Here is a 13,276-nt window from a genome sequence, read left to right as displayed (position 1 = left end):
AAAGAAGAAATCCAAAAACCAAATAAACTACACTTTAAATATTCATTTGTACTTTATTAGACAACATTGTTTTGCCATAAGGCACTAGAGATAAATATTTATTATATTTAAAGCATCTGGTGGCAATATTGTGAACCAAAATTCATTAAAATATTTTTCCATGTAATTACCAAACTCCTTATTATTAATTTTAGGGAATATTAATTGGTACTCTCTAGCAGACAATAATCAATCTAATTGATTATTAAATTTGTCAAATTAAACAATCTTAACAAATATATCTTTTTAGTTTTCTAGGATTTTATATTATTACTACATCATTTTCAGGAGTAAACCAGGAAGCCTTTCCAAATTTAAAAAACAATAATAATTTAAAGGAATTTTATTAGGCACATTTAATGATACAGTGATAAAATCTGGCTTTGATAGATTGAACACTGTTTTTCTCTCTTTGGCCCTTTTAAATTCAAATGATATACATTTTACCCCAAAGCTCATTAATAGATTACTTAAAAAATATACTGGTCAGATTCATGCTTCCTGATTCACTTTTCAGGATGAGGTAATAATAATAATACAGAAGTGGGAATGTGACCACTATACTTCTCTGAAATTATTTTTCTGGCCAACTTGATTGATTTTGTCTGTCAGAGTTAACCAATTAATATTCCTTAAAGTTAGTGATGAGTAGAGAAATTACTTGGAAAATTATCTTAATTAATATTGATTCATGATGATACAACCAACTTGAGTATAAGAAATTTTAAAATCCAATGCTGTAGAGCAAGAAAGTGTCATTTTCTAAAGTATAAGTTAATATTTAAAATACCATATATTCTGTTTGGGTTAAAGGTTTGTATAATGGATAACTTTTCATGAAAAACCACATCCTGATTTTTCCAAGTGATATTTTCTTTGAAGAAAATAAGATCAAGTGACCAAAAAACCCCAAAACCCAGAATAGAACCAATCAAAACAAAACAAGGCCTCAAAATAATAAGAAATCAACAATACCTCATGTTATCTTCAAAGTAGCGCATATACCATCAGATATAATAAAATCTAAGAACACAAAATAGAATAAAATCAATCAAAGCAAAACAATGAAAACAATATAAGGCTTCAAAACTAGATAATAGAAAGTTAAAAATGGCTTCCATAATATAGTTTGTTATCTTTGAATTAGCTGTCCATGCCATCTGATATAATAAAATCAAACAAAACAAAACAGAATAAAACCAAACAAAACAGAACAATAGAGACAATACATGGCTTCAAAACAAAATAATAGGAAACTGATAGTGATTACCACCTTCCCTTTTCAGACACCTCCTCCCTTTCACTGTCACAGTATTTATTGTGTGTTTTGGATCCCACTAACTCAGTCTCTTGTACTAGGAATACACACAATGTTCACCCATGTGGCTTAGCAGTCTCCCTCTGCTTCTGTTCCTTGAACCATGCTTATTTTTATTTTTTTTCTAGAACATTCTTTAATAATCTTCATAGAGTGGGTTTTGTGATCATAAATTTCTTCAGTTGTTCTTTATCATGGAAGTATATTGTTTCTCTTTTAATTAGATAGTTATATAAGGTACATCAACCTGGACTGGAAGTTATTTTCTTTCAGGACTTGAAATACCTCACTCCAAGCACTTCTTGACTTGAGGGTTTCTGTTGAAAAGCCTGTTGTGATTCCGATGTGTTTTCCTTTGGTTGTAGTCAGGGGTTGTACACAGAGAAGAATTCAGATCAGGACATGGAGTTTATAACATTTTTATAATGGTCACCACAAGTTAACACAGGAAAATGCAGGAAATCTATCCCCAACACCAAAGACATAGATTATTTAGTCAAGAGCCTAAACCCAACAGCAATGTCCCACATGAGTCCAGATAAAAATCCAGGCCTCAGAACAATGCCTCTAGGAATCCAACTGGAGGTCCAGTGCCCACAAGAAGGACTGACGCCAGTCTCTTTTACGGATCCATGTCGAGACAACCCAAGGGTCAGCAGTGGAAGCCAGAAAGTCCATGCCAGCAGAATGAAGGAGCTGTGCTAGTGGGATGAGGGTTCTACACTGGAGCCAAAAAGTCACACTCACAACAAAGATTGGCGCTATCCTGAAAGGCACCACAGCCATCCTGAGCAACACGGAGGCCCCGAGCTCCTCCAACAACAAGCACAGTCGGGTACGTGCCAGGAAGCAGCGTGACGAGTTCATCCTGGAGACCAAGCAGCAAATATCTTCTCCTCCAGAATCAGGAAGCAATGCTCAATATGAAGACTAAAGCTTCTCCAGGAGAACCAACAGCTCAGACAGCAACTTGTAGGAGAACTCATAATGTCTCCTTAATGCCTCAACCCATCTACACCTCCCCTCTTCTCCACCTATTTATCCTGGCAACTTTCCTCAGGTGGAGCATCTTCACTCAATGCCTTGCTGATGTAATCCAGCTGGTGTTAAGTTGACCACCAGTTCTCAACCCATAACACCATTATAGGTGATCTGTTTCTTTTCTCTAACAGCCTTTAGTGCTCTGTTCTTGTGCTTAATTTCTAGTATCTTGATTATTATATGTCTGGGTGTAGATTTATTCTGGTTATGGCTATCTGGAGGTCTATACATCTCTTATCTGTACATCAGGAATTCTTTCCATGCTTGAGAATTTTCTGCTATTACTTCTCTAAAGAGTCTTATTATTTCATTTGTGTTTATACTGTTTTATCACTGACACATATGATTCTTAAAATATTTTTTCTTAGTGTCATTATCTTGCAGCCATTGAATTGTTATTTCTTGGTTTCTTCTTTTTTATTTTTCACTTTCTTAAAGAAAACAAAGTAATTTTGGTGGTAAATTTCTAGAACATGGTGAATATTCTTGGATTCCTCCCTCCAAAGTGAGATTTGATTTCCAAATATATGCCAGAAGTGTATAGTTCTCAATTGTATTAAGCAAATAAGATGCTGAAGTCTGAAGTGTTCATGTTCCAACTTTCCCCAGTCTGTGGTCTGTCTTTGGATCAGCAATAATTGCCTGAACAGTTCCTATGGCTTCATTAATTTTTGTCTGTAGCTCTCTGAGTGCTTCTATATGCAGTAATCACAGAATTTGAGCAGCTTCATTAAGAACTGCTCCTGTGTCACAACCAAGAATATGTTTGTCTAAAGCAATAAGAAAATACTCTTCTGTTTGATCTGCTTTAGCAACTGCATCTTGCATTAGGCATTTGTTGTATTCAGGAGTTGTGAGGAAACAATTAGAATCAGGACACAAAATTTATAATGTTATTTTACAATGATCGCCCAGAGTTTAACACAACGAAGTTCAGGAAATCTGTCCACAGCACTAAAGACCCAGAATATTCAGCCAAGGGCCTGGATCACACAGCATTGTCCTGCATGCATCCAGTTAAAGACCTAGAACCTATGACAATGCCTCCCATGAGTTCAACTGGAGGTCTAGAGCCCACATGAAGGACTCACACCAGTCTGTTTTACAGATCCATGCTGGGAAGGTACAAAAGTCAGTGGTGGAAGCTAGAAAGTCTATGCCAGCAGGGTGAAGGGGTGTGCTGGTAGGTTGAGAGTTCTACATTGAAGTCAAAACATCATGCTCAAAATAAATACCAGGGCTGCCCTGAAAAGCACCACAACCATCCTCTGCAACATGGAGGTCCCAAGCTCCTCTGACAATAAGGACAGTCAGTACAGGCCAGGAAGCCAGCATGATGAGTTTGTCCTGGAGATTAAGCACACACATCTTCTCCTCTGGAGCCAGGAGCTAAATGTAAGGACCAGGATTTCTCCAAATTGAACCAAAGCCAATATCACCAACAAGAATCCAAGCTCCTCCAATGACAATGGTCAAACTCACACTGGGGAAGCTAGTCATGATGAGCTTCTCTAGGAGAACCAACAGCAACACTTAAAGAAATCCACTGTTATGGTTTGAAAACTGGTGGTCAACTTAACGCTAGGTGGATTACATCAGCATGCATTGAGAGAAGATGCTCCACCTGAGAAGGGTTGCCAGGATAAATAGGTGGAGAAGAAGAGAGGTGTGGAGAGGGATTGAGGCATTAAGGAGGCACTGTGGGTTCTCCTACGAGTTGCTGTCTGAGCTGTTGGTTCTCCTGGAGAAGCTTTGGTCTTCACATCGAGCATTGCTTCCTGGCTCCAGAGGGGAAGACATGTGCTGCCTGGTCTCCAGGATGAACTCATCACGCTGCTTCCTGGCACATACCCGACTGTGCTTGTTGGAGGAGCTCGGGGCCTCCGTGTCACTGAGGACAGCTATGGTGCCTTTCAGGACAGCCCCACTCTTTGTTGTGAGTGTGACTTTTTGGCTCCAGTGTAGAACCCTCATCCCATGAGCACAGCTCCTTCATCCTGCTAGCATAGACTTTCTGGCTTCCACCGCTGACCCTTGGGTCTTCCAGGCATGAATCCGTAAAAGGGACTGGCATGAGTCCTTCTTGTGGGCTCTGGACTTCCAGTTGGACTCGTGGAAGTGTTGTCCTGACCTCTGGGTTTTTATCTGAACTCATGTGGGACATTGCCCTCTTGACTAAATAATCTATGTCGTTGGTGTTGTGGATAGATTTCCTGCATTCTCCTGTGTTAACTTCTGGTGACCATTATAAAAATATTATAAACTCCACGTCCTGATCTGAATTGTTCTCTGTGTACAACCCCTGACTACAACATCCATAATGCCTAGCTTCTCCTTCTCCATGTCTCTATTTATGATGACAACTTTCCTCAGCTGGAACATCTATGCTCAGCACCATGCTGATTTAATTTAGTTGGCATTAACTAGACCACCAGTTTTTAACCCATAATAGTGCTCCTGAACCAAAATGTGAATTATCTTATGTATTACCAGGTAGTCATCATGGCACTGAATCTGAAGGAGGTTAGCTAAAGCCTTTATGCCAGCATTCAAATTGGGATTATTTACACTCGAATTGATCAATGGCTCTGCATTTTTAGTTGCATTGTCAGTATTTTATGTGTTATCAAGTGCTAGGTCCTTGTATTTTTGAGTATTATCTTCATATTCAAGTCTAATAGCTAAGCCAAGGAGCCAATCAATTGCTTCTTGTTGAGCCTGAATCTTGGAAGGACAGTCAACATCTCTGAGATACTTGTCAAAGAACTTGCACTAGTCAGTGCTGGAGTTGTTTCATAAATTACCTGTCTTCAATCTTGTTGTGTCTGATTTTCTGGTTTTTAAGCCAAACAATAAAGTTTCTAACTTCTGTTTCATCTTTGCAGTTGAAACTAGCAGGGTTTTGTAGTTGAGAGCTGTCAGCTTGCATTGGAACATGGTCCCCACTTTGGGCCTCCTCCAGAAGAGAAGTGGGATGAGCAGGCTGCTCAGACACCAGTGTGATGACAGGGTGGGCCAATGCCACTGGTTTCTTATTTTTAAGAGATCTTTCCTTTCATGGTCACTAACTGTAAACCTGTCTTCAAAGTCAGAAAGTTTATCCTCAGTTTCTTTTAAGCAATTTTGCCAAATTTGATGGAGTTTTTAATTTCTTGGATATCTCTTTGAATCTGTTTTATGCATTCAATATGTCTCATATTGCTTGTTTAAGGTTTTCCTATTTCCCTGTGCTCCTCTTTTTTATCCATGCCTTCTTTAGAATGCTCAACAATTCTTTTATTGTTTTTCATTTTTTTCTTTTACCTGAGATAGCATTTCTGATCAAATTTATTTTGTAGCCTCATGATGTTGTTGTGTGACTTCAGTTGCCTTCACTTCATAAACTTCAGGCTTGTGATTTACAGTCTCTTCCATATTTACATCCCTTGGACTTTCTCTTTATGAGTTGAAGGCCAGAGACTGTCTTTTATTTCTTTGTCTTAACATTTTCCTGGATTCTTCCACACAAGCAAGTTGTGAGGTCCTATGTACTTCTCATGCTGCCCGTCCACCCACAATTTAGGGGAGTGGGTCAGGTGCTTGGGTTCCTAGGCTAGTGTTGGGGTGCAGAGCTAGCATCTCCCTACACATGTAGCTACTTTGAGTCTCCTCTGATGGTGACAGGTGCACAGTAGCTTGGCTGGCTGGTACTCACCACTGGGACTGGTTACTAGTCCCTGATGGTTGCTGGTGGATTCATAGGGATGTCTAAGTTTTGTTTTGATTTTTTTTTTCTGGTGGTAAGAATTCTGTGCTAATAATCTCTGTGTTGCATCCCAGAGATGTGTTGGGTATGGACCTGATGGTGTCATCTGTGTGCATCTGTGTACTAGGCTGTTGTCCTGGGTCTTAAGGTACACTTCAGTCTTGTATTCTCATAGCAGGTGCTCCCTCTACGATGCAGTGGTTGAGGTTCAGATCACAAACTCATTGACTTAAAGTGGATCCACCCTCTGGGATGTAATGGAGGGGAACAGGACATAAACTTACTGCCCTCCAGCTGGGCCACCCTCTGGGATGGAATCACTCCCAAGTGATTTTAAGGACTGTATCCACCAAAGTGGAAAAATGGATACCACTTGGAGTTTCATTTGTATTTAAACCAGTGCCTGAATTTGTATAATAATGCTTTTGAGTGAATGCAACTTGAACCTAGACTTTATATTGTAAAAGAGGTCTTGTACTTGTAACAAAATACTAAAGCATGGGCCAGGGATAAAGCTCAATGGCATAAGGGCCTGCTTGGCAAGGACAAGGTCCTGAGTTAGATTCCTGATAATGAACAAACAAAGCAAAGCAAAGCAAAAAAAAAAAAAAAAAAAAAAAAAAAAAAAACAAAAAACATTCACATAAGACACCTAAAGGGAAGAAAGGACAAGCTGAATCCACTCATTACAATTTCTAGCCAAGTGAATTGACAAAAAAATTAGGTGACTCAACTTACCCAATGGGTAGCCTGGGAAGTTTAAAGAAAAGGCAATGTTCCTGATTTCTTCACCTCAGATATAATAGCCCTTACCATTAAGGTACTATAACACTATGAATATCTCTATCTTTGCTATATTAAAATTTCTCATTTCCTTTTGGAATTAGTTAAGGTTACTTGCAGGAATGACCACAATAGGGAAAGTAGGATTATAGAAACCTCTCTTTAATACTTAATAACAAGAAAAACTTATTATTTCTCTGAATGAATTAGAGGGAAAAAAGCATTTGAGATGAAATTTACTTTAAAAGAATTCAGTATTACTGATAAATTAGAGTGGAAGTACTTCATGAAAGGAAATATACATAATTCTAAATTTATTATTCAAGAAATCACAATTTCTTTGTAATTGGATCAGGAATCACATAGAGAAAAATATTCTAAAATAAAGTTATAAGAATTATATGAGATGAAACTGAAGCATCATAAAAATTTGACCAAAAAATACAAACTTAGTGAATCACTCAAGTAATCTGATTTGTATATATAAATACATTTCAAAATATATGATGTATGTGTTTATATGTGTGTATGTGTGTTTGGAGACAGTGAGACTGACATATTAATTACCTAATTTCTAGGCTTATTTTTTTCATGGTTATATTTGTTGTTTGCAACTTTGAAATATTTGCTGTATTTAATGTGTGAAGGTGGAGTATGGATTTTGCACCCAATATATATATGAGAACTTTATCTTTAAAAATTCTTTCAATTTTCCTTTTAGCAAACTTGAAATACTTTGATGAGTGGAAAATAGTCGAAAAGGATAACATTCTTGTACAATTCAAATGAAGCCTCATATAATGATTTAATTTAAATTTAATAAGCCAGTTATTGTAGGTTAATTAAATGCCACTTGATGATTAAAAGCATATTTATTTAGATTAGCAGCTATTAAATGATCTTATCACACCATTTATGGATAATTTTGTTTTAAATAGATTTTAAATTATTTAAATTTTCAGCTTATGCACGCTTTAGATGGAAATAATGCTTCTAAATTTATGCTTAAAACTTTATTTCTTTAAGACAATCTTTAATCTTTTGTAATCTAATTTATTATTATTAAATAAACAGAAAACATTTGTTATAAGACAAAATAACAAAGGCAGTTAAAAGAATCAGCAAACAATTAAAGTAGGTGAAATGGAAGTAAGCAGGTTAATTAAGCAAATTAATTTTTCCACTGGAGCTTGGCTCACTTTTAATTAATACTTTTTTAATTATGAAATTGCTTTCATAAACCTCACAACCTAGCATATCTTTAAATGATAATAATAAAGATTCATTAAACACAATTTGGAGCAGGCAAAGTTTAGGAGTGTTACTTTAGAAAAAAAAAAAAAAAAAAACTTCAGTTGATTTTCAATACAAACAATGAGTTAGCTGTTACTGTGTTCAATTTTTTATAGCAAGAAATTCAGACTGGAAGAGAATAAACTTTTCATAAGGAAAGCAGCGGGCTCTGACAGAGTTAGCTTCAGATGCAGGACATGGAGCCACAGAATAATACTTGTCCTGATAGGATTCTGGTTTAGCTCTGTTTTGATTCTTTTTTACCCTCCTGTTCTTCCCCTTTGGAATGGGAACCTTTGTTTAGTGACATTGTACCTTCAGATTATGTAACTTGTTTTTGATATTTATAGAGCATTCATAGCTAAGAGTTTGTATTGAGTCTCAGAGAAATTTTGAGTTGAACTTTGGAAAAACGCTGGTACTGTTGATACTTTAATGAAAGGATTAATATATTCAAAGTGGTTAAACAAAGGAATATTATAACAAGTTAGGCAGAATTACTAATTTGTTATTGTGCATATTCAAAGATTGTGATTTAAAAACATGTGTTTGGTGTCAAGTTGACTAGGGCTGAAATTTAGTACTTATGCTTAATTGTGTCAACTTGACAGGCTTGGGAATTCTTGAAAGGATTTTCATTGATGGTGACTTTATGGTAATTTTATTAATTTATTTATTTGAGAACACTAGATATTATTTTCCATAATGGTGCCACTAATTTATATTTCCATAACTATCCATAATGGCTCTTTTTTTTTTTTTTTTTTCTAGTTCTCTCCTAAGCTTATCTTTTTGTTTTTCTGAGAACAGCTATTCCAATATGTTTCAGATGTGTCTGGTTACTTTCCTCTTTTTGGGACAAAAACACCCCATGCCCGAAACGAAAGAAGGAAAGGTTTATTTAGCTTACAGTTTTTGGATGTTTCCGTCCATAATCATCTGGCTCTAAGGCAAGGTGACATGGAACAGGGGCAACACTTTAAGGCAGCAGCAAGCAAAAGCAGCCAGAGCAAAAAGGGTGGAAACAAGCGTCTTCTCCTCCCTGATACTGTACACCCACCTGTTCCCCGGGCAGGCAGATGTAGAAATCACAAAATCTCTGAACCCTCCTTTTGCACAGAATGACAGGATGAGAATATTTCCAAAGTAAAGATCCTGGCCTCCCTGCTGAATCTCTCAGTTCAAACTTTTAAACTTCTGAGTTAACACAATGTATCGACCATAACAGGTGTTATCTTATTGCGATTTTGATTTGTATCTCTTTGTGGTTTTGTTTTTTCATAATGGCATTGTTGAACATATTTTCATATTTTTTGCCATTTTATATGCCTAAGTTTGAGAAACGTCTATTTAGTTCACTTATTCATTATTAAAGAAACTTACATTTTTCTACTATTGAATTTCCTACATATTTTTTCTGTTAATCTCTTTTTAAATATATGACACACAACAATTTTCTCTCACTGTAGACTTTTTTATTGTGATTCTTTTTTTATAACAATATAAATTTTTTGTCTTTTTACTTTCATAGTCTACACTTTTAGAATCAAATTTAAAAAATCATTGCATGGAACAATGTAAAAATAGTGTTACATCTTATGTTTTCTTGCAGTAGTTTCACAGAATCAGGTCTTATACATAAATCTTTATTGCATTTTGTAAATAATGTTATACAAGCATCTGATTTCATTCTTCTACATATGGATATTCAGTTTTATTCATAACACTTATTGAAGAGATTGATCTTTTGCTACTGAGGCACAAGAAGTTGAAATGAAACATAAACCAAGAGTGACTAAGAGAGGGGCTGGGGATTTAGTTAAGCACCTGCCTTGTAAGTAGGCAGTCGTGAGTACTGATAAAAAACAAAAAAGACCAAAAAAAAAAAAAAAAAAAAAAAAAAAAAAAAAAAAGAATAACTAAGAGCAAGGGCTTTCAAGAAATTTATGAAATAAGAGTTGACAAAAGGACAGTGTGCTTTGTGGTGAATTAAAGTTAAGAAACAGTTGATAATGTAGAATTTAAAAACATGTTAAAGCATTCAAATATATAAAATAAGAACTTGATATCTAAGAAAAACAATCTGAAATGGAATGGCAAAAATCAACTTTATATCTTTTTATTTGTGATACTTAGAAAATACTGTAAGACTTACCCTGAAAAGAAATTCAGAAAACTTTGAAACAATTTGATTTTTGGAAAATTCCTTGTCTAAATCTATGAGTTTGAAATAATTTCACTGATGTGGCGAGTAAAAAGGATGATTGCAAAACTGGCTGTGATGGAGGTGAAGAATTAAATGATTAAGGAAGTCACTAGCATCCATTTGTCTGTTCTGTGAGCAAATGTAAATATATTTAATAGCACTCTAGGCTTGCTTTTTTCAATTTGTGAAATTTTTCTCGCCCAAGAAGACAAAGACTATTACTTCTTCATGTCAGTGACCTCTCTAGCTAATAATTTAAAATCATGGGTAGTATTATATAGTTTTACCATCTGGCCTCCATTTACTCACCAGCAAATTGGGAAAGTACTATCCCGGCTGATGTAGAGATTTATAAGACAATAAATAAAGTTACAATTTTTTAAAGTATGTTAAGTATTTAAAAATTGTTTATTAAACAGATTTTACTCCCTTAATGAGATTTTTAACTTGATACTTTTATGCTTAACTGATTTTATACTTTTCTTACTCATAAAAAACATTAATGTATGCTTTTACTCAAATCTTTTTTAATGTCAAGAAATTTTGACCTAAGTCAAACGAAAAAAATTTCTTTGATGGTTATGGCTTATTTTGTTTCAAGAAGCTAGTCTCTAAATGTGATTTTAAAAAAATTTCATAGAGGCAGTTATAGTGTAATTATTTTTAAAACAGTATCATTGTGTCTATGAAAGACATTAAAATCTAGATTTGCCTTTGTATTGTAATAAAATATACCCTTTATAAGTTCTCAGACTTCATCACATACAAGTAATTTCTGGTTTTTTATGTGGTTTATCTACCTCTTGAATGTATGTATTAAAATCTTCTTGTGTTTCTCTTTTTTTTTTTTTTTACCCTTGCTCTTAGTTAAAAACAAATTTACCATTTTCTCTGTGGCACAAAATCAAGTTAAACAGAGTATTTTAATAGCACTTTCAATATAAACATTTAGAGACTTGAATAAATATAAAAGAAGTACAGCATTTAACCTTACACTGTCTTTGGGAAGTCCATATGATAATGATTCAGTAGGAATAGTGCTACATTCTAGTAGTTTTGATTCTAACTTTATTGGAAGTCAGAGCTTCCACTTCCAGTGATTGTTTTAGCATCTTGGCTCCTTGATTCTTTGTTTCCTACCCCATGCCTACCATTAGTTTGTTTTAATGTCCAATACAGGTACTTGCTTATTGTAAATTACACATATGTTGATGCAATTTGCTTTCTGTATGGTAAAAAGAGACTGACTTGGATGGTAAGGGAAATAATTGTCATTGTATTTGCTTATGAATAAATATATTTTAAATTTTATGGTTGCATTAGCACTTGGATTTTCTAGCATATAAGTGAGCTAATCTAATATAATGTTACCTTCTTCCCCTGCGTTTGGGCTTCGGCATAGCATCTCCTCCCCCACGTCATCTTGTCACCTAATGAACATTACTCTGTGGCCCACACCTGTTTTTCCCCTTTGGTGTCATGTATTGTTAGGAGGGTGTTACAGATAAGCTGTGTGGGAAAGGGATCTGCTTCCGGATTAACAGGAGGTTTTTGCCTGTGAAACTGACCAGGAATGAATCACAGCAGCCATTTCAGCATAGCTACACCAGATACGGTGGAAATAAATATTTTTAAAGGGTAGTAAAACAAAGATTGAAATTTGTTCCCCTGTTAAGCCACTAAAATCCCATCTCCCATGCCTAAGTAAACATTTTATTCTCAGCCAATGTTTTTGTTATCGGCACTCCTAAAGAAAATTGTCTTTGTGTAGCAGTTGTTATATGTGAAAGAAACCAAACTGGAATAATTCACCACTTTCAAATGGAATTTTGACATTAATTACAGAAAACTGCAGCAAATATGAGTATCTTCTCTTTTAAATGATCTTTTCTTTAGTATACATTTGCCTACTTTTAGTTACAGATAAGAAAGTTCGGGTGCTTCTATAAAAGTAAGCAGGAGTCAGCAAGTGCACATAAGGATCACTGCAAAGCCTTAGGAAAGCTAAATCACCTTCTGAGGTGTGATGTGGTTTGTTTTTCCAATGATTTATTCAGCTTTATTTTTTGTCTTGTTGTAGAAACACATGTGCCCAATCTTCCTTCCATCTCTCCTTTTCTCTCTTCCATTCTTTATTTCATTTTTTTCATTCTTTCAAAATATAATTCAATACAAAAATAATGCGCTTACAAGTACTTCTTGATAGAATTTTTGGCGTGGCTAAAATGATAAGAAGTATGAAATAAAAGTGGCCTTTATTTTAATAATGTGGAGAGAGACTCCATGACCTCCAGGGTCTGGCATTCTCCCCGCCAGACACGTGGTGTGGGGGCACACATATGGGTTAGGGTTGGGGTGGTGCCTTAGGGGCATTACTGATGCACTGATAGCCCACTGGAATTTATTTCCTGCCACAGGTAAATTGTCTAGGGGAGGGAAAGGTGACCTCAAGATAGAGTCCCTTGGTTCTACCTCCCAGCCTCCCACAGCTGCAGTGTCCCATCTGGGGCAAAATCCTTTCACTTCTAACCAGTAATACTTATTTGAAGTTTTCTTGAGAAATCTGTCTCTGTCTCTGTCTGTCTCCCTCTCGCTTTCTCTGTGTTTCTGTCTTTCTCTTTTCTTTTTCGGGTGCTGGAGATTGAAATCTTACATACTTTTATACTGAGGTACACAACCACCTCTTATTTGCCTTTGCACAAAACAGCAGTTAATTTTGTAAGGGAAGTTTATCTGGATGATGTAATTTGTAATACATAGCAAGTCATATTAATGATATTATTGAAGTCTTGTGGTCCTTCAAAGCTACTTTAACAGATATATGATAGTACAATAGGCCCAGATATAGCAG

The 13,276-nt window shown here is 35.5% G+C and overlaps 1 pseudogene; it reads right to left on the bottom strand.

The window, feature by feature from the left end:
* Nucleotides 1-2,986: 2,986 nt before the first annotated feature.
* Nucleotides 2,987-5,335, bottom strand: LOC100727535 (RNA transcription, translation and transport factor protein-like; annotated as a pseudogene).
* Nucleotides 5,336-13,276: the final 7,941 nt, after the last annotated feature.

Source organism: Cavia porcellus, unplaced genomic scaffold, assembly GCF_034190915.1.
Source record: "Cavia porcellus strain 051 isolate PalLab524CR breed Dunkin Hartley unplaced genomic scaffold, mCavPor4.1 scaffold_21, whole genome shotgun sequence".
Taxonomy (NCBI): Eukaryota; Metazoa; Chordata; class Mammalia; order Rodentia; family Caviidae; genus Cavia; species Cavia porcellus.
The sequence above is the reverse complement of the archived record's forward strand: the minus strand, read 5'-3'. Positions and strand labels throughout refer to the sequence as shown.